The 18,340-nt window shown below is 40.1% G+C and overlaps 1 protein-coding gene and 1 long non-coding RNA gene across 5 annotated transcripts in view; one reads left to right on the forward strand and one right to left on the reverse strand.

The window, feature by feature from the left end:
- The window catches only part of Sorcs1 (sortilin related VPS10 domain containing receptor 1), a 540,204-nt gene that overhangs the window by 121,710 nt on the left and 400,154 nt on the right, over positions 1-18,340 (reverse strand). The gene's annotated exons all lie outside the window — the stretch shown is intronic.
- LOC116103989 overlaps positions 1-18,340 on the forward strand; it is a 25,254-nt gene that overhangs the window by 1,628 nt on the left and 5,286 nt on the right. The window contains exon 2 of the long non-coding RNA XR_004123652.1: positions 11,983-12,162. This is a non-coding gene — a long non-coding RNA (uncharacterized LOC116103989). The remainder of the gene's footprint in view (positions 1-11,982; positions 12,163-18,340) is intronic.

Here is an 18,340-nt window from a genome sequence, read left to right on the forward strand (position 1 = left end):
GGGAACTACATCCCTGAAAAAGCAAAAATGTAATCTTCCAATAAAACTAAAAGAAGATAAACACATGATTGGGTCTATTGTTCAGGCAGCATGTGTATGGTAGAGGATTGCAAAGTCGATCATCAATAGGAGGAGAGGACCTCAGCCCTTTTAAGGTTCTGAGCCCCAGTGTAGGGGAATGCCAGGGCCAGAAAGTGGGAGAGGGGGGGATGGCAGGCATGGGGAAGGGGGAGGCAACAGGGGTTTGGTTTTGATGTTTTTGTTTGTTTCTTTGTTTTTTGGAGGGGAAACTGGGAATGGAGAAATTTGCATGTAAATAAAGAAAATATCTAAAATAAAAAAAAAGAAAGAGAGAGGGAGGGTGGGAGGGAGGGAGGGAAGAAGGAAGGAGGGAAGAAAGAAAAAAGGAAGAAAAGAGGGAAAGAAAGAGACAAAGAAAGAAAGGAAAGATGAAAGACAATACTGACATCTTCTATTCAAACCTTTGTTCTCAGTTTAGAGGTAAGGAAATATAGACCCAAGTTTTCAACTGAGATGGCCCACAAGGGCTCATGAATACAACTTCTTCAGTAATGACTTCTTTTAGGTCAGCTCCAACTCTATAGCTGGACAAATGTTACATTAGAGAGGCTCTGGCTTTACGGAAATCATTTTATGGCAGTATTTCCTTAAAATGACACATTAAAACCTAAAACCACACTGGAATACATTCAAAGCCTCCTCTGACCATCAAATCTAACTTTCCTACTCTGACTACATATGTATCTCTCTTATTCTCCCCATGACTTTCCTAATAATTATAATTTATGTTTAGAAACATACATGACCATTCCTGCCAGGGGAGAGCTGGTCTCCAGGGAGTGCTCTGACCCCGGGACTCAGTCAAGATCACCATTTTCTCTCCATTGACTTTTCTAAGGCAGGACCAGCCAGGAGGCACAGGCTGCAGAAGTGTCACAGCAGCTGGGACAGGGTTCTTCCTGCATCCATCTGCACCCAGGAAGGATGGATGATCCTTAGTCCTCTGCGTATGAGTCTTACCAGAAGAGAGCTGATCTCCCAGTAGTTCAGACACAGGCTTACAGACCCACAGGAGGAACAAGCTCCAGCCAGAGACAGCAAGAACACCTAACACCAGAGATTACAAGATGGCAAAAGGCAAACGCAAGAATCTTACCAACAGAAACCAAGACTACTTGCCATCATTAGAACCCAGGACTCCCACCACAGCAAGTCCTAGATAACCTAACACACCAGAAAAGCAAGATTCAGATTTAAAATCATATCTCATGATGCTGATAGAGGAATTTAAGGACACAAATAACTCCCTTAAAGAGAGCACTGGTAAACAGGTATAGGCCCTTAAAGAGGAAACACAAAAATCCCTTAAAGAGTTAAAGGAGATGGGGTGGAGAGATGGTTCAGCAGGTAAGAGCATTGACTGCTCTTCCAAAGGTCTTGAGCTCAAATCCCAGCAACCACATGGTGGCTCACAACCATGCATAAGGAGATCTGACTCCCTCTTCAGGAGTGTCTAAAGACAGCTACAGTATACTTACATATAATATATAAATAAAGCTTAAAAAAAGAAAAGAAAAGAAACTTCACAGGGCCAAGGGCCTCTCCTCCTATTGATGACCGACTTGGCCATCCTCTACTATACATACGCTGTTGGAGCAATTAGTCCCACCATGTGTACTCTTTGGTTGGTGGTTTAGTCCCTGGGAGCTCTGAGGGTATTAGTTAGTTCATATTGCTGTTCATTCTAAAGGGCTGCAAACCCTTCAGCTCCTTGGGTCCTTTATCTAGTTCCTTCATTGGGAACCCTGTATTCAGTTCAATGGATGACTGTGTGCCTCTACTTCTGTATTAGTCCGGTACTGTCAGGTTCTATGCCCCAGTGTAGGGGAATGCCAGGGACAGTAAGCAAGAGAGAGTGGGGAAGCGAGCAGGGGGAGGGGGGAGGGAACAGGAATTTGTTCTTATTCTCGTTTTTTGTTTTTTGTTTTTTGGTTTTTTTTTTTTTTTTGGAGGGGAAACTGGGAAAGGAGATATTGTATAACCTGTAAATAAAGAAAATAGCCAATAAAATAAAAAAAAAAATGCCAAAAAAAGAATTACAGGAGAATACAAGTAAACAAGTAGAAGCCCTTAAAGAGTAAACACAAAAATCCCTTAGAGAATTACAAGAAAACACAACCAAACATGTGACGGAATCAAACAAAACCATCCAGGACCAACAAATGGAAGTAGAAATTATAATTAAGAAATTACAAAGAGAGATAACTCTGGGGATAGAAAGCCTAGGAAAGAAGTCAGGAGTCATAGAGGCAAGCAACAGAATACAAGAGATAGAAGTGAGAGTCTCAAGTGCAGAAGACACCATAGAAAACATTGACAGAACAGTCATAGAAAATGCAAAATACAGAAAGTCCTAATCCAAAACATCCAAGAAATCCAGGACACAATGAAAAGAGCAAACCTAAGGATAATATGTATAGAAGAAAGTGAAGATTTCCAACTTAAAGGGCCAGTAAATATTTTCAATAAAATTATAGAAGAAAACTTTCCTAACCTAAAGAAAGAGATGCACATGAATATACAAGAAACCTACAGAACTCCAAATAGTTTGGACCAGAAAAGAAATTCTTCCTGTCACATAATAATCAAAACACCAAATGCACAAAACAAAGAAAGAATATTAAAAGCAGTAAGGGGAGAGGATCAAGTAACATATAAAGGCAGGCCTATCAGAATTACACCAGAAATCTTGCCAGAGACAATGAAAACCAGAAGATCCTGGGCTGATGTCATATACACCCTAAGAGAACACATATGCCAACTCAAGCTACTATACCCAGCAAAACTCTCAATTACCATAGATGGAGAAACCAAGGTATTCCATGACAAAACCAAATTTACCCAATATCTTTCCACAAATCTAGCCCCACAAAGGATAATAGATGGAAAACTCAACACAATTAGGGAAACTACATCCTAGAAAAAGCAAGAAAGTAATCTTTCTTTCAACAAAACTAAAAGAAGATAGCCACATGTACAGAATTCCAACTCTAACAACAAAAATAACAGGAAGCAACAATTACTTTTCCTCAATATCTATTAATATCAATGGACTCAATTCCTCAATAAAAAGACAGAGACTAACAGACTGGTTATGTAAACAGGACCTAACACTTTGCTGCATATAGGAAACCCACCTCAGTGACAAAGACAGACACTTCCTCAGAGTAAAAGTCTGAAAAACAATTTTCCAAGAAAATGGTCCCAAGAAACAAGCTGGAGTAGCCATTCTAATATCAAATAAATCAACTTTTATCCTAAAGTGATCAAAAAAGATAGGCATGGACACTTCATATTCATCTAAGGTAAAATCTACCAAGATGAACTCCAATTCTGAACCTCTATGCTCCAAAAGCAAGGGTATCCAATTCATTAAAAAAATCTTTACTAAAGCTCAAAGCACACATTGCACTGCACACAATAATAGTGAGAGACTTCAACACTCCACTCTCTGCAATGGACAGATCATGGAAACAGAAACTATACAGAGAAAAAGTGAAACTAACAGAAGTTATTAAACAAACAGATTTAACAGATATCTATAGAAGATTTTATCCTAAAACAAATGGATATACCTTCTTCTCAGCACCTCATGGAACCTTCTCCAAAATTGACTATATAATCAATCACAAAACAGGCCTCAACAGATACAAGAAGATTGAAATAATTCCTAGCATCCCTATCAGATAACCTGTGACTAATGCTGGTCCTCAATAAAAACATAAACAATAGAAAGCCTGCATATACACGTGGAAGCTGAACAACGTTCTACTCAACGATAAGTTGGTCAAAGAAGAAATAAAGAAAGAAATTAAAGACTTTTTGAAATTTAATGAAAATGAAGCCACAACATACCCAATCTTATGGGACACAATGAAAGCAGTCCTAAGAGGAAAACTCATAGCTCTGAGTGCCTCCAAAGAGAAACTGGAGAGAACATACACTAGCAGTTTGACAGCACATCTGAAAGCTCTAGAACAAAAAGAAGCAAATTCACCCAAGAGAAATAGACTGCAGGAAATAATCAAACAGGTCTGAAATCAACCAAGTGGAAACAAAAAGAACTATACAAAGAGTCAACCAAACCAGGAGCTAGTTCTTTGAGAATATCAGCAAAATAGATAAACTCTTAGCCAGACTAACTAGAGAGCACAGAGATAGTATCCTATACATATATATATATATATATATATACATATATATATGTATAGGATACTATCATATATATATATATACATATATTATATATATATATATGCATGTATCAGAAATGAAAAGGGAGACATAACAATAGAAACTGAGAAAATCCAAAAAAATAAATAAATAAAATCATCAGATTCTACTACAAAAGCCTATACTCAACAAAACTGGAAAACTGGATGAAATGGACAATTTTCTAGACAGATACCACAAACTAAAGTTAAATCAAGATCAGATAAATGATCTAAACAGTCCCATATCCTCTAATGAAAAAGAAACAGTCATTAATAGTCTCCCAAGTAAAACAAGCCAAGGACCAGATAGGTTTAGTGTAGAGTTTTATCAGACCTTCAAAGAAGACCTAACATCAATACTCCTCAAACTATTCCACAAAATAGAAACAGAAGGCACTTTACACAATTTGTTCTATGAAGCCACATCTACTCTGATACCTAAAACATACAAAGACTTAACAAAGAAAGAAAACTCAGACCAATTTCCCTTATGAATATCGATGCAAAAATACTGAATAAAATTCTTCTAAACCAAAACCAAGAACACATCAAAATGATCATCCATCATGATCAAGTAGGCTTCATCCCGGGATGCAGACATGGTTCAATATATGGAAATCTATTAATGTAATCCACTACATAAATAAATTCAAAGAAAAAAATCATATGATCATCTCATTTGAAGCTGAGAAAGCATTTGACAAAATCCAACAACCATTCATGATAAAAGTCTTGGAAAGTTTAAGAATTTAAGGCCCATACCTAAACATAATAAAAGCAATATACAGCAAACTAGTAGGCAACATCAAACTAAATGGAGAGAAACTTGAAGCAATCCCACTAAAATCAAGGACTAGACAAGGCTGTCCACTCTCTCCCTATCTACTCAATATTGTGCTTGAAGTCCTAGCCAGAGTAATTTGACAACAAAAGGAGACAAAGGGGTACAAATTGGAAAAGAAGAAGTCAAATTATCACTATTTGCAGATGTATGATATAAACTTAAGTAACTCCAAAAATTCCACCAGAGAACTCCTAAACCTGATAAACAACTTTAGCAAAATAGCTGGATATAAAATTAACTCAAGCAAATCAGTGGCCTTCCTCTACATGAAGGGTAAACAGGCTGAGAAAGAAATTAAGGAAAAAATACCCTTCACAATAGTCACAAATGATATAAAATACCTTGGTCTGACTCTAACTAAGCAAGCGAAAGATCTGTATGACAAAAACTCAAAGTCTCTGAAGAAATAAATTGGAGAAGGTCTTAGAAGATGGAAAGATCTCCCATGCTCATGGATTGGCATGATTAATATAGTAAAAGTGGCCATCTTGTCAAAAGCAATCTTCAGATTTAATGAAATCCCCATCAAAATTCCAACTCAATTCTTCACAGAGTTGGAAAGAGCAATTTGCAAATTCATCTGGAATAACAAAAAACCTAGGATAGTGAAAACTATTCTCAACAATAAAAGAACTTCTGGTAGAATCACCATCCCTGACTTTAAGCTGTATTACAGAGCAACTGTGATAAAAACTGCATGATATTGGTACAGTGACAGGCAGGTGGATCAATGGAATAGAATTGAAGACCCAGAAATGAACCCACATATCTCTGTCATTTGATCTTTGACTAAGGAGCTAAACTCATCCAGTGGAAAAAAAGACAGCATTTTCAATAAATGGAGCTGGTTCAACTGGTGGTTAGCATGTAGAAGAATGCAAATTGATCCATTCCTATCTTCTTCTACAAAGCTCAATTCCAAGTGGATCAAGGACCTCCATATTAAACCAGACACACTGAAACTAATAGAAAAGAAAATAGGGAAGAACCTCGAGCACATGGGCACAGGGGAAAATTTCCTGAACCGAACACTAATAGTTTATGCTATAAGATCAAGAATTGAGAAATGGGACCTCATAAAATTGCAAAATTTCCATAAAGCAAAGGACATAGTCAATAGGACAAAATGGCAACCAACAGATTGTGAAAATATCTTCACCAATCCTACACCCAATAGAGGGCTAATATTCAATATATACAAAGAATTCAAGACGTTAGACTCCAGAGAACCAAATAACCCTTTTTAAAAATGGGGTACAGAGCTAAACAAAGAATTCTCAACTAATGAATACCAAATGGCTGAGAAGCACCTAAAGACATGTTCAACATCCTTAGTCATCAGGGAAATGAAAATCAAAACAACCATGAGATTCTACCTCACACCAGTCAGAATGACTAAGATCAGCAGATGCTGGCAAGGTTGTGGAGAAAGAGGAAGACATTTCCATTCCTGGTGGGATTGCAAACTGGAAAGCAGTTTGGTGGTTCCTCAGGGAATTGAACATAGTACTAGCGGAGGACCCAGTTATACCACTTCTGGGCATATACCTCGAAGATGCTCCAACATGTAAGAAGGACACAAGTTCCACTATGTTCATAGCCTTATTTATAATAACCAGAAGCTGGAAAGAACCCGTATGTTCCTCAACAGAAGAGTGGATACAGAAAATGTGGTACATTTACAAAATGGAGTACTACTAAGCAATTAAAAACAATGAATGTATGCAATTCTTAGGGAAATGGATGGATTTCCCTAAGAATATCATCCTGAGTGAGGTAACCCAATCACAAGAGAACACACATGGTATGCAAAAGTGGATATTAGCCAAGAAGCTCAGAATACCCAAGATACAATTGACAAACCACAAGAAACTCAAGAAGAATGAAGACCAAAGTGTGGATACTTTGATCCTTCTTAGAAGAGGGAACAAAATATCTATGGAAGGAGTTGCACAGACAAACTATGGAGGAGAGACTGAAGGAAGGACAATCCGGAGACTTCCCTACCTGGGGATCACCAAACCCAGACACTATTGTGGATGTCAGCAAGTGCTGGCTGACAGGAGCCTGATGTAGCTGTCTCCTGTGAGGCTCTTCCAGTGCCAGACTAATACAGAAGCAGAGGCTCACAACCATCCATTGGACTTGAGCATAGGGTCCCCAATGAAGGAGCTAGAGAGAGGACCCAAGGAGCTGAAGGGTTTGCAGCCCCTTAGGATGAACAACAATATGAACTAACTAGTACCCTCAGAATTCCCAGGGACTAAACCACCAACCAAAGAGTACACATGTGTATCAGAGGATGGTCTAGTGGGTCATCAATGGGAGGAGAGGCCCTTGGCCTTGTGAAGGCTCTATGCCCCAGTGTTGGGGAATGCCAGGGCCAGGAAGCAGGAGAGAGTAGGTTGGTTAGCAGGGGGAGAGGGGGGAAATAGTTTTTTTTTTCTTAAAGGGAAAGTGGAAAAGGGGATATGATTTGAAATGTAAATAAAGAAAATATCTAATAAAAATAGGAAAAAAAGGGGGGGACATACCCAACTTCCCCCTTGGCAATAAAGATTTTCCATCCACATTTACTGTGTCTAAAATTCTCCATCCTGGAGAATTTATCCATTGTTACTAATTTACAAAGTTACCAGTTCTCCTTCCCAGAGACTTTTTCCAAGTTATCAATAACATTCTCAATTTCAGACCACTTCTACTTATGAAGACCTTTCATGATTGCTTCCTAAAAGAAATTTAGATATTTAGATGCTGTATTAATGATACTTCACTGCATCTCTCTCTCTCTTTCTCTCCCTCCCTCCCTCCCTCCCTCCCCCCTCTCTTCCCCCTGCCTCTGTGTGTATGTGTTTTCCTCTCTGCTATACCACTAATCCTGACACTGTATGCTAAAAAGTGAATATTTTTGACACATATTTGCTTATTTAAATGTGTCTTTTCTTATAAAATTGAGGTTATTTTAGTGTTTAATAAGTTGGGATATTGATTTCTAAGATTTTAAATCGGAAATACAGATATTTCCCTAAAGAACTATGAGGAGTTCATCATTTAAAATAAGTGGGGATGGATGACACTTTGTTAAGATGGATGGATATAAGGTCTCAAGAAGGACTCTCTGAAAATTAGTGGAGAACTGCCCAAGAACAACAGGGTATGAGAAACTGAGTGTTCCTGAATTCTTCAAGAAGGGTCAGTAGGGGGCAGCATGCACATTTGGACCAGCTGACCTTTTATGAAGTTGCTGGTAGACTCAGTACATGATGCAACAAATCTTACTTGTAATTTTCCTTTCTTAGAGCACCATCTTCCAGCATAGGTCTAAAACTTCTTTGTGTCTAGGTGAAACTCAAAGCTGAAGTCTTATACCTATCCTTTCCATTTCCTTTTTAGACATGGCATAGTTTCACCTTATTGATTTATTGATTTATTGATTTATTTATTTGCTTGCTTGTTTGTTTGGTTGTTTGTTTTGACCAAATTAAGATCTTTCTTTCTCCTTAAAACACAATATTTGGGAATTGTCTTTTTCCAGAATGTTCTCTATAGCACACAAAATCTTTACCTCACAATTTCACAGTCCACTAAACAATTCTGCAGCATTCACAAGGCTCTATATCTTTAAAAATTTGCCTAGGGTCACAAAAGAAATGAAGGTTTCTTTGTCTGAAACCTGGGCTTTGGTTCTAGCTGTAGTGGAGTGCCAGCTGCATAGCTAAGAGGAAATCACTTCATCATCCTTAAACTTGCATCCTTCAGCTATTAAGCAGGATAACAATATCAGCCATTTTGCCTATTAGCTACTACACAGAACTAATGTGTGATTAAATAATAAACATGCTATATGTTTTGAAATTTAAACCTCTATAAATGTCAATTATTATAAATATTCATTTTCTTGTTCTTTCTCTTGTTTTTTTTTTCTTTCTTCCCTGTGATAGAGTCCATTTGAGGAACATAATCAGTCTTTTAAAAAGACTAGTTAAACTGTTCTTTGCTATGCCAGTAAGATACCTGAATGAGGTTCTCATTCATATTCTGCCACATGCCATTCTTCTCTATTCCCTAGGAAAGCAAATATTGCATTTGCTGTCTCAGCTTTCCTCCATGAAGAAGCTCCTCTATGTGAGGAGTAAACACCTTGAGTCTAAATCCACTCTGATTATTCCTCATCCTCTTCACACTGGCTGGCTTAGAACACAGCATTTAAATCTAGTGCTGCTAAATGAGATGTGAGGGGTGGGACCAGATATACAGGAGACTCACCTTCCTCTCTCCAATATGGTCTCACTTTGATTCATGGGGAATATTCTAATTTTCCTCTTGTCTAAAGGAGCCAGTCTAGTCCAGCTCACCTAATGATTGTGACCAGCCTTAGAGAATCTGGTCCCTGACGGTATCACTGAGCTGTTGAGTGTACCGAATCTACCATTGTCCTACTGCTGCTATGGGAGCTGATGAATAAAGAACTGTAGCTAAAGTGAACTAAATCAAATGCAAAGGCTGGGATTTCCTGGGCTTCCAAGGAGAGCGCAACTCCCATTGTGATGATAGAGCTGACACATAATGAGGACTCCTAGATGAATACATATCATTATTTTACTTATAATAGTGTCTGGCAATGTTCTTTATGATCTCAATCTCCTCTTAAAAGACCCAGATCAAACGTCAGATGGAAATATGGTACTACACATGTGATACTTATAGGTCATTTATGTATAAATTGTAAATCTGAGACTAGCAAAGCAAACAAAGGGGCATTATTTATCAAGTTCTGTAACAGTTGTTCCCAGTCCTCCTAATGCTGTGACTCATCAATACAGTTCCTCAGGTCATGTTAACCCCCAACCATAAAATTATTTTTGTCGCTACTTCATAACTGTAATTTTGTAACTATTATGAAATATACTGTAGATATCTGTGGTTTTGACGGTCTTAGGCGACCCCTGTAAAAGGGTCTTTCAAACCCCAAAGAGGTTGCAGCCCATAGATTGAGAACTGCTGGTCTCTAAGCTAAGCTAAGGATGTTCACAGGTATGTAGTAACAGTTAATGATCACAATACTACAGCTCATAAGATAACAACTGCTTTTCAGAGAGTAAAAATGGTGGACTATAGAACAGCAGAACATAGCAGGGAATGGGTCATGGGATGACTTGTTAGGCTTAACTCCAGCTTTGCTTCATTTTTACTTTATATGACACATGAAAATCTCATGAGTTGTGGTTAACTTTTATGACTAGACTTTGGTTTCTTAGACTTAAGTATCAGTGAGCACATCTACACACAAATGAAAGCATTCATAAATTTACCCTGTTATACAGTATTTTGCAATGTGGAGCAAGATACATAAGGTATAACCTTAGAGTGCAGGTTTCTTTCTAATTTCATTTCAAGAAATCATGACATTATGGGAAGATTCAGTCACTCATATATTTATCAGAAAGTGTTTAATAAGGTCTAGCAAGAACCTCTCTTCGGGAGGGAAAAGGAACCACACGAAAACCTAGAGACCCAATAGGATGCCTGAAAGCACATAAAGTGGAAAGAGATAATCAACCCACAAAGTTGTCCCCTGACATCCACATATGACCCCAGGCACACAGAACCCCTACTGTTAATTTTTAACTGCTTAAAGAGTTTTTAAAGTGTGTGCGTGTGTGTGTATGTACATCTGAGAGTACCCAAGGAGGCAAGAGGCTCCTTTGGAGCTAGAGTTATATGGGACTCTGAGGCCCCCCTATATGTGTCTGCATACTGAAAGCTCGTCCTCTATAATAGCAGCACGTCTTTTAACCACTGAGCCAACTCTCCAGCCCCAGAAATGTTTAACTATACTTAAAATAATAGATAAAACAAAGAGGGAATAAGTAAATTGTGAAACATTCAATTCACTATTAAATTTCCACTTTTAGGATGAAATACTTAAAGTATATATGATTAAGACAAATTACCAATTAATATTTGACACGTTTTTGGCTTTGAAAATTATGCCGTGGTTATAATAATGTCAAACAAGATGAGAGTGTGTAGAGAGTGTACATATTCTAAACCAGCTTGATAACCTTTATGTCTTTCTAAAATTGTTTCCAAATAAAAGCTTTAAAAATAGGATGGCACAATATTATAGTGAGGACCCACTTTTTGGTAAGTTGTGCATACAAACACCAATCTTTATGTGCCTATGCAAGAATGTGAATAAAACATACATGAGATGTCAGCAGTCCTAGCAAGGCAGTAAGTGAAGGAACGGGACACCCGGAAGGTAAATTGATGATCCAGCACTTCTCACATGGGTGCATGCAGGTCATGCTGGGCTTGTGAGAAAGCAGTTTCGACAGACACTACTCAACATTATGGTTTCTTCTAGTTCCCCACTTTGTGTACGCTGGTTCATCTGTACAGTGAACCATCTTTGATGTGACCATTACATGGTAGGTAACACAAGCTAAGCAACACAAAGAAAGCCTCAAAATTAGCCTTCTACTTCTGCTCAGGATGGCTAAAGATGACATTGAAGAACTGACGGTTAAGCAATCTGCTTCCGGTTGCCTGTCTGGTAAAGGGTTTAGTTTTCTCCCTTTTCTCCTTCTAACGGAAATAGAAAGAAATTGGCTGCGACTCATAATGAGGGACCAACCCTCTTATTCCCCTTGAGGTTTGCTGTAATAGCATTAAGTATGAAGAACTCGCTCCATATTGTACTCTGGTGAGTGTGATGATGAGATTCCATAGGAAGGCTCATGTAATTTGGCATTAATTAATGTCAATTAATGCATGCAACTGCTCCATGCTAGAATTAATTTCATTACCTCTCTCACACAGATGTTTTTCTTGCCACAGGTAATTAGGGTACCGCACTGTTCTTTTCAAATATCCTCCCTCGGCAACAGCTGCTGTGTGGAATGATGCACTCCCCATCAACCACAAACCGGTGCTGATACAGAGAGGAGATGCTGCCTTTAAAAGCCAGGCTCTGGACTGAGGAATGGGAACTAACTTCAGAGCAAGGCTGCTGTCTTGGTAAATCTAGATAGACTACTCAGCCCCTTGATCTAACTCCATATTCTGGGGAAAGTGCTATCCACATTGACACTCTTTGTGATGAAACGGATCTTGGTTCTCCAGTGTTGGTCTTGTGCCTGGTTAGACTGTGCTCGGGTGACAGGACCTACAGTTTTATTCAAATCTTCTCACTTTAATCACCAATATTTCTCCCTGATTCTGAGGAAATCTACAACAGTTGTGTTCATATTCAGGTTTGGGGTTGGATGCACTATTTCATCAGCTAGCGGTGGGCATTGCTTCTGTGAATTCGAGTATTTCAGGCTCCACATGAGTGAACTTGTGCAGTAATTCACTCTTTCCCTTGCATATCTCACTTGTCATCCTAGGTTTCAGGTTTATTCATGATGAGAGTTTGTAATGTTAAAGGGTGAAGTGTAACTCATTGTGTTAATATGCTATTGTCTTTCTTTACTGATCTTCTCGCAACCACTTAATTCATATACATCCTCCAGCTATTATGAACAAAACCCTAAGGAACATGAGAATGCATATGTCTTAATATACCTTCTTAATTCCTTGATATATATACCAGAAACAGAATTGATTAATCAAATGATTAGGGAACATTCATATACATTTCTACATTACACGTTAATTTACATCCCTACCAATAGTACACCTAGGCTCCATTCTCCCTACATGCTTACTGACTTGTATCTGCTCCATGATGATAATGGATTTTGTGTTGGGCATGACTTTATTGCGTTGGGGGTTTCCCTTGGATCTCCTTCCTGGTTAGTGGTTATGAACATTTTGTCTGTTGATCCTATGTACCTTTTCCTGAGAATTGTCTTTCAGGTCCTAAAGTTACTTAATTGGGCTATTTGTTTTCTCATTATGGAAGTGACATCTCTAGTGGTAATTTAGGGTTGGGGAAGGAGGCAAAAAAAAAAAAAAAGAAAGAAAGAAAGAAAATACTACACTGTACCATAAAAATACATATAAATACTATTTGCCAAGTGAAAGTAAAATTCAGGAAATTCATTTTTAACACAATGGAAACTATTATTCTTGCACTAGTAGATACAGATAACCTGTGTAGGGAATAGTGGTCAGCAGGCTGAGTCTGAGAAAACCAGTAACCATAGATAGGAATATGGAAGGCACTTTTGCATTAGACACATGAGCCTTCTTGTTGTGTAGGTGGTCTTTCCTTTCACTTGAGTGACCCCAAGGCCCTTGATTGACCCCAACAAGTCAGGTTACTGTGGGGTCATTTCCTAAGCTAGTATACAGAGTCTCTGTGTAAGGAGAACTTTTAGAATTTTAGAATATAAATCGATGTTAAAAAATCAAACTCTTGCTCTAAGGTCTGAAAAGTCTTTATCTGTTTTTTCCTACTCCTGCCAAAACTAAACAAAGATCTCTGATGTCCCTGGCCAGCTCTTGTTTTCAGAATCTCTACCATTTTACCATGACATGATTCTGCGCAGTGGGCCAACACCCTACGTTCTTTTAGAGAGATCTGCTGGCTCGAGTTGTTTTTCCTCTCCTGATTCTCCATTCCAATTCTCCCTAGGCTTTAATTGAAGTTTTTCCTGAGGCACAGGCAGAGCTCAGGATGTCTCCATTGACATCAGCTGAAGTGTTAACCTCCAGAATTACCAGAGCAGCCTCTCTGTCGGGTCAGAGCTGTGCCGGGTGGATCACAAGGGCCTTGTCTTTTCCCAACCTTGCAGAGCTTACAGAGAGTAGTTTTTGCTGTTGTTGGTAGTGTTATTAAACAAGTGAAGAAACCAAGATTCAGGAGTGGGGTTTGTGCAAGTTCATGTGCTATTAAATGACAGACAAAAAATAAAATCCACATCACCCACCTATGGGACTATATGTATTCCTTCTATTATTTAAGAAATATGTACCTAGCTCCAAGGACCTTCATATACCTTCAAATTGCAGAAGATTAACTATCAACAGAATGTAAACTGTAGGCATGCACAAGCACTCGTATGCTTTCCTATCCTCTGTTAATTTTCAACTTTAAAGCAGAATAAATTTTAAAACCCAAATATCCACATAGAAAATTTTCTTATGTTCTTCTTAATGCTTTATTATTCATTTTTATATCTTTATATTAAATGTCCTTAACCAATGTTGGCATTAGGATCTCCCAAACCGATGACATCACATAGGCAGCATCACTACCCACAGACCTGTTGCCAAGACAACAGGCACCATATTCCCAGAATCCACTTGGGCTTACCTCCCACCTTTACCTGTGTTATGTCATTATCCATGTGTGTGCGCGCGCACGTGTGTGTGTGTGTGTGTGTGTGTGTGTGTGTGTGTGTGTGTGTGTGTGTACATATATAAATATATAAGGAATGCCTCTCTCTCCCTCTCTCTCCCAGTTAAACCTCTTACACATGGAACTGTTTTGGGCCTAGTGTGCTGTGTCCAGATGAGAACTGCTATTCTAACACTTCATTTAGTGCCGAAACCCAGGAACTCAGCGGTTCTGTCAACAGCCACTATGGAGCACCACAGTGGGGACTGGTGGAAGCAATGAGATCACAACCGCAGCCTGCAACCAGGGGCTGCCGTGAGGGCGAGTGCATGAGTTTGTGGGGCCCCTCAGCTGGTTGCTACAGGAATAACAGGCTTCCAAGGGAGCTGTTACAGCTGCTGCCAGCACCTCTACAGGACTCATGAACTTCTAACACATGAGCTGTGCTGCCCTGGTCCACCTTGCAGGGTTAGCTTCTTCTGGGGCCCACACCTACCCATTCAGTTCCACAATTCTAGTTACCAGGTCACTAAAATTCTTGCACAGACACCGGCATATTAGTAGGATCAGTCAATGGGAGGGCTTCTAGTTTCCAAGACAGGGCCTGGCCAGCTTTTTCTGGGGGCTAAGGGGTTGGCATTTTACAGTCATGCCTCCCCAGCTGACATAACAATTATGACTCTTTGGGTGACGATCCCTCAAAAGCAGGCCTTGTTCCCTTCCTCTTCAGACTCTTGCAGCCATTTAAAAAAATATCCCTGGATCTGGGGTAAAGCTATTTCTACAGTAAGCCAGGGCTTACTGAGTACCCTCTAGGGTTCCCTTGTGATGACTTAGGCCACTAGCCTGGCTGATTTCTTTTTGGTTTTTGGACTGTTCTCAGGATGCTGGTACAAATAATCTAATAACCCCCCCCCCCAATGGGTGCTGCAATGTCTTAGAATGTACCTCCAGGCACCCTACTGGGATGTCTCCTAGAAAAATCTAATATCTTCGAAGTTAATGCCTGACTTGAAGGCATCAAAATTAATATACCTCTGCAATAAGGTCTTGGACCCCTATGTCCAAGCATTCATCTATATTCACTCCAAGCCTTTCATGTGTTCTTCTTGTTCCCCAACCCAACTTCTCTTAGCCATGAAATCTAAACAGCCTCTGCCAAATGATGCTACAAAGCTAGATCCAGCTAATGAAGCACCTCCTTTTCACCTCAGACCTGTTTCCACGCAGCCGAAAACCCAAACTGCTGCCTCAGTTTCTCCTTCTTTCCAGGATACCCCAGGGCCTGCTAGCTCTACCTCTTCAGACCCCTCCCCTTCTTCTGTGCCAGCTGCAGTTTGCTCCAAATGCCCCATGTTGGCAGCTACCTTCACTCCTACCACATGCTCCAAGGCCACAGCCAAACCCCCAAGCCCTTCCTCCCCAGACACACCTGACCCAGCATCTGTCCTTCCTCTAAAAGAAGTTGCTGGGGTAGATGGCCTTGTCAGAGTACATGATCCATTCTTGCTTAGTGAACTTTCTCAAATAGAAAACAGGCTGGGGTCCTATACTTCTAATTCTTCCAGGTTTATTAAGGAATTCCAGTACATCACTCAATCTTATAGCTTGACTTTCCATGATGTTCACATGATTCTTACTAATAATTTACTTCCCAGTGAATGCAGGCAAGTTTTGGAAGAGGCAAGAATGCATACAGACAGAATTTAACCAAACAGACAGAACGTATTCAATTGGTTCTGAGACAGTGCCTGACCAGGATACCCGACGGAATTAAAATTCTGCAGGTGATATTTTAGGCAGAGACAGGTTTATTACATGCCTTCTGGCCAGTCTTAGAAAAGCAGCCTTAAAGCCAGTAAATTTTGAAAAACTCCAAGAGGTTGTCCAGGACAAGCAGGAAAATCCACCTCAATTTTTAGAACGTCTCACAAAGGCTTTATTACAGCATACCAATCTGGACCCTGAAAGCCCAGAAGGTCAGCAACTTCTGATGACCTACTTCTTTTCCCAGAGCTACCCCAACATAAAAGCTAAACTTAAAGGGCTGCAGAGGGAACCCCTAACTTCATAGGCAGAAGTTGCAGCTCTGGCCTTCAAAGTGTACCATGGGAGAGATGAGAAAGACTGCAAACAAAAATACCATATGCTGGCAAAGGTTGTCCAACCAGCCCCAGCCACTGCCCCCTGGACTCATGGTCTTCTAAGACTGAGAGACCACCAGGTACCTGCTACAAATGTGGTCAAAAAGGTCATTAGGCAAAAGACTGCCCTAACTTCCTTAAGCCAAGGGGAGCATGCCTTAGGTGCCATCAAGAAGGAAACTGGGCTGTCAATTTGCCCTCATGTTATGCAGAACAGAGGGACATCACTCCCAGATAACCCTCCAACTGATCTCCTAGGCTTGGCTATGGCCGACTGAGGAGGCCCAAGCCCCCATGACCACTGTCATCACTAGAAGGGAGCTATGGGTAGATATAGTATGTGGGTGGCCCATCTCCTTCGTTTTGGACACTGGAACCACTTACTAGGTCCTGATGGAGTTTTGGGGACCCATTTCTCCTCATTTTCCTGTTATCATAGTAGGATGACAGCCTTACTTCCCTCACCAGACCCCACCACTTAGTTGCATTTTTAGGGGTGTGCCTCTCACCCATTCCTTTTTGGTAGTGCCAGCATGTCATGTCCCCTTATTGGGAAGGGATCTTCTAGCTAGGCTGGGAGCCTCTATTTCCTTTGCTTCCTGCATTCACCTAAACCCAAACTTGCCAACGGTTCCTCTGCTCCTTCTTCTAGCCAGCCAACCTACTAACACTACCATGTTATTTCCTTTACCAGCTTCTCAGGTAGATCTCTGAGTCTGGGATGTCCAGAACCCCTCTGTTGCTAAACACCATCCCCCTATTGTCATCCAAGTACTGGACTCTACCAAGTACATAACTCAAGCTCAATACCCCCTCTCTCTCCAGAGCCTTAGGAGACTTAAGCCTATCATTTCTGATCTCTTGAGAGAGAAAAAAAACTCCTTTGCCACACCTCTTCCCTCTTTAACACCCCTATACTAGCTGTTAAGAAACCTAATGTTAACTATAACCTGGTTCAAGACCTCAAACGCATAATTCTGCAGTGGTTCCTCTCCATCCTGTTGTGGCTAACCCTTACACACTTCTTTCCACTATCCCCTCAGGGACTTCTCATTTCTCAATCCTATATCTCAGGGATGCATTTTCTCTATCCCAAGAGATGCCTAATCACAAAACATATTTTCCTTTACCTGGAGAGGTCTTCACTTTTCTACCCAACTTACCTGGACTGTTCTACCTCAGGGATTCCGGGATAGCCCACATCTATTTGGTCAGGCCCTGGCTTCTGACTTACTATCTCTGTTTCTCCCTAAATCTAAGATTATACTTTACATAGATGATGTCCTTCTCTGTAGCCCCTCTCTAGAAGTTAGCCAAGCTTACACCTCTGCTATTCCAAATTTCCTCTCCAGTTGAGGCTACAGGGTCTCACCTTCTAAAGTCCAACTGTCCACCCCTCAGGTCACCTATTTGAGACTAACAAGTACCTCAAACCACAAGGTTATTACCTTAGTTAGAAAGTCTCTAACTGTTCCTTCTACAGAGAAAGAGATTTTATCATTCCTAGGAGTAGCTAGTTTTTATGTTTTTAGGTTCCTTCCTTTTCTGTCCTTTCTTGTCCCTTATATGAAGCATTGTTGGGCCCCACCCACAAACCTCTTCTCAAACCGACTACCAAGCCCTTTCAACAGCTTCAACAGACTCTCCTTAAGACCCCAGCTTTACATCTCCCTGATCTGGCTTGTCCTTTTTCCTTTTATGTAACTGAAAAAGAGGGATTTGCCCTTGGAATCTTAGGTCATCAACTGGGACCCTCTTTTGCACC

Source organism: Mastomys coucha, unplaced genomic scaffold (assembly GCF_008632895.1).
Source record: "Mastomys coucha isolate ucsf_1 unplaced genomic scaffold, UCSF_Mcou_1 pScaffold21, whole genome shotgun sequence".
Lineage (NCBI taxonomy): Eukaryota > Metazoa > Chordata > Mammalia > Rodentia > Muridae > Mastomys > Mastomys coucha.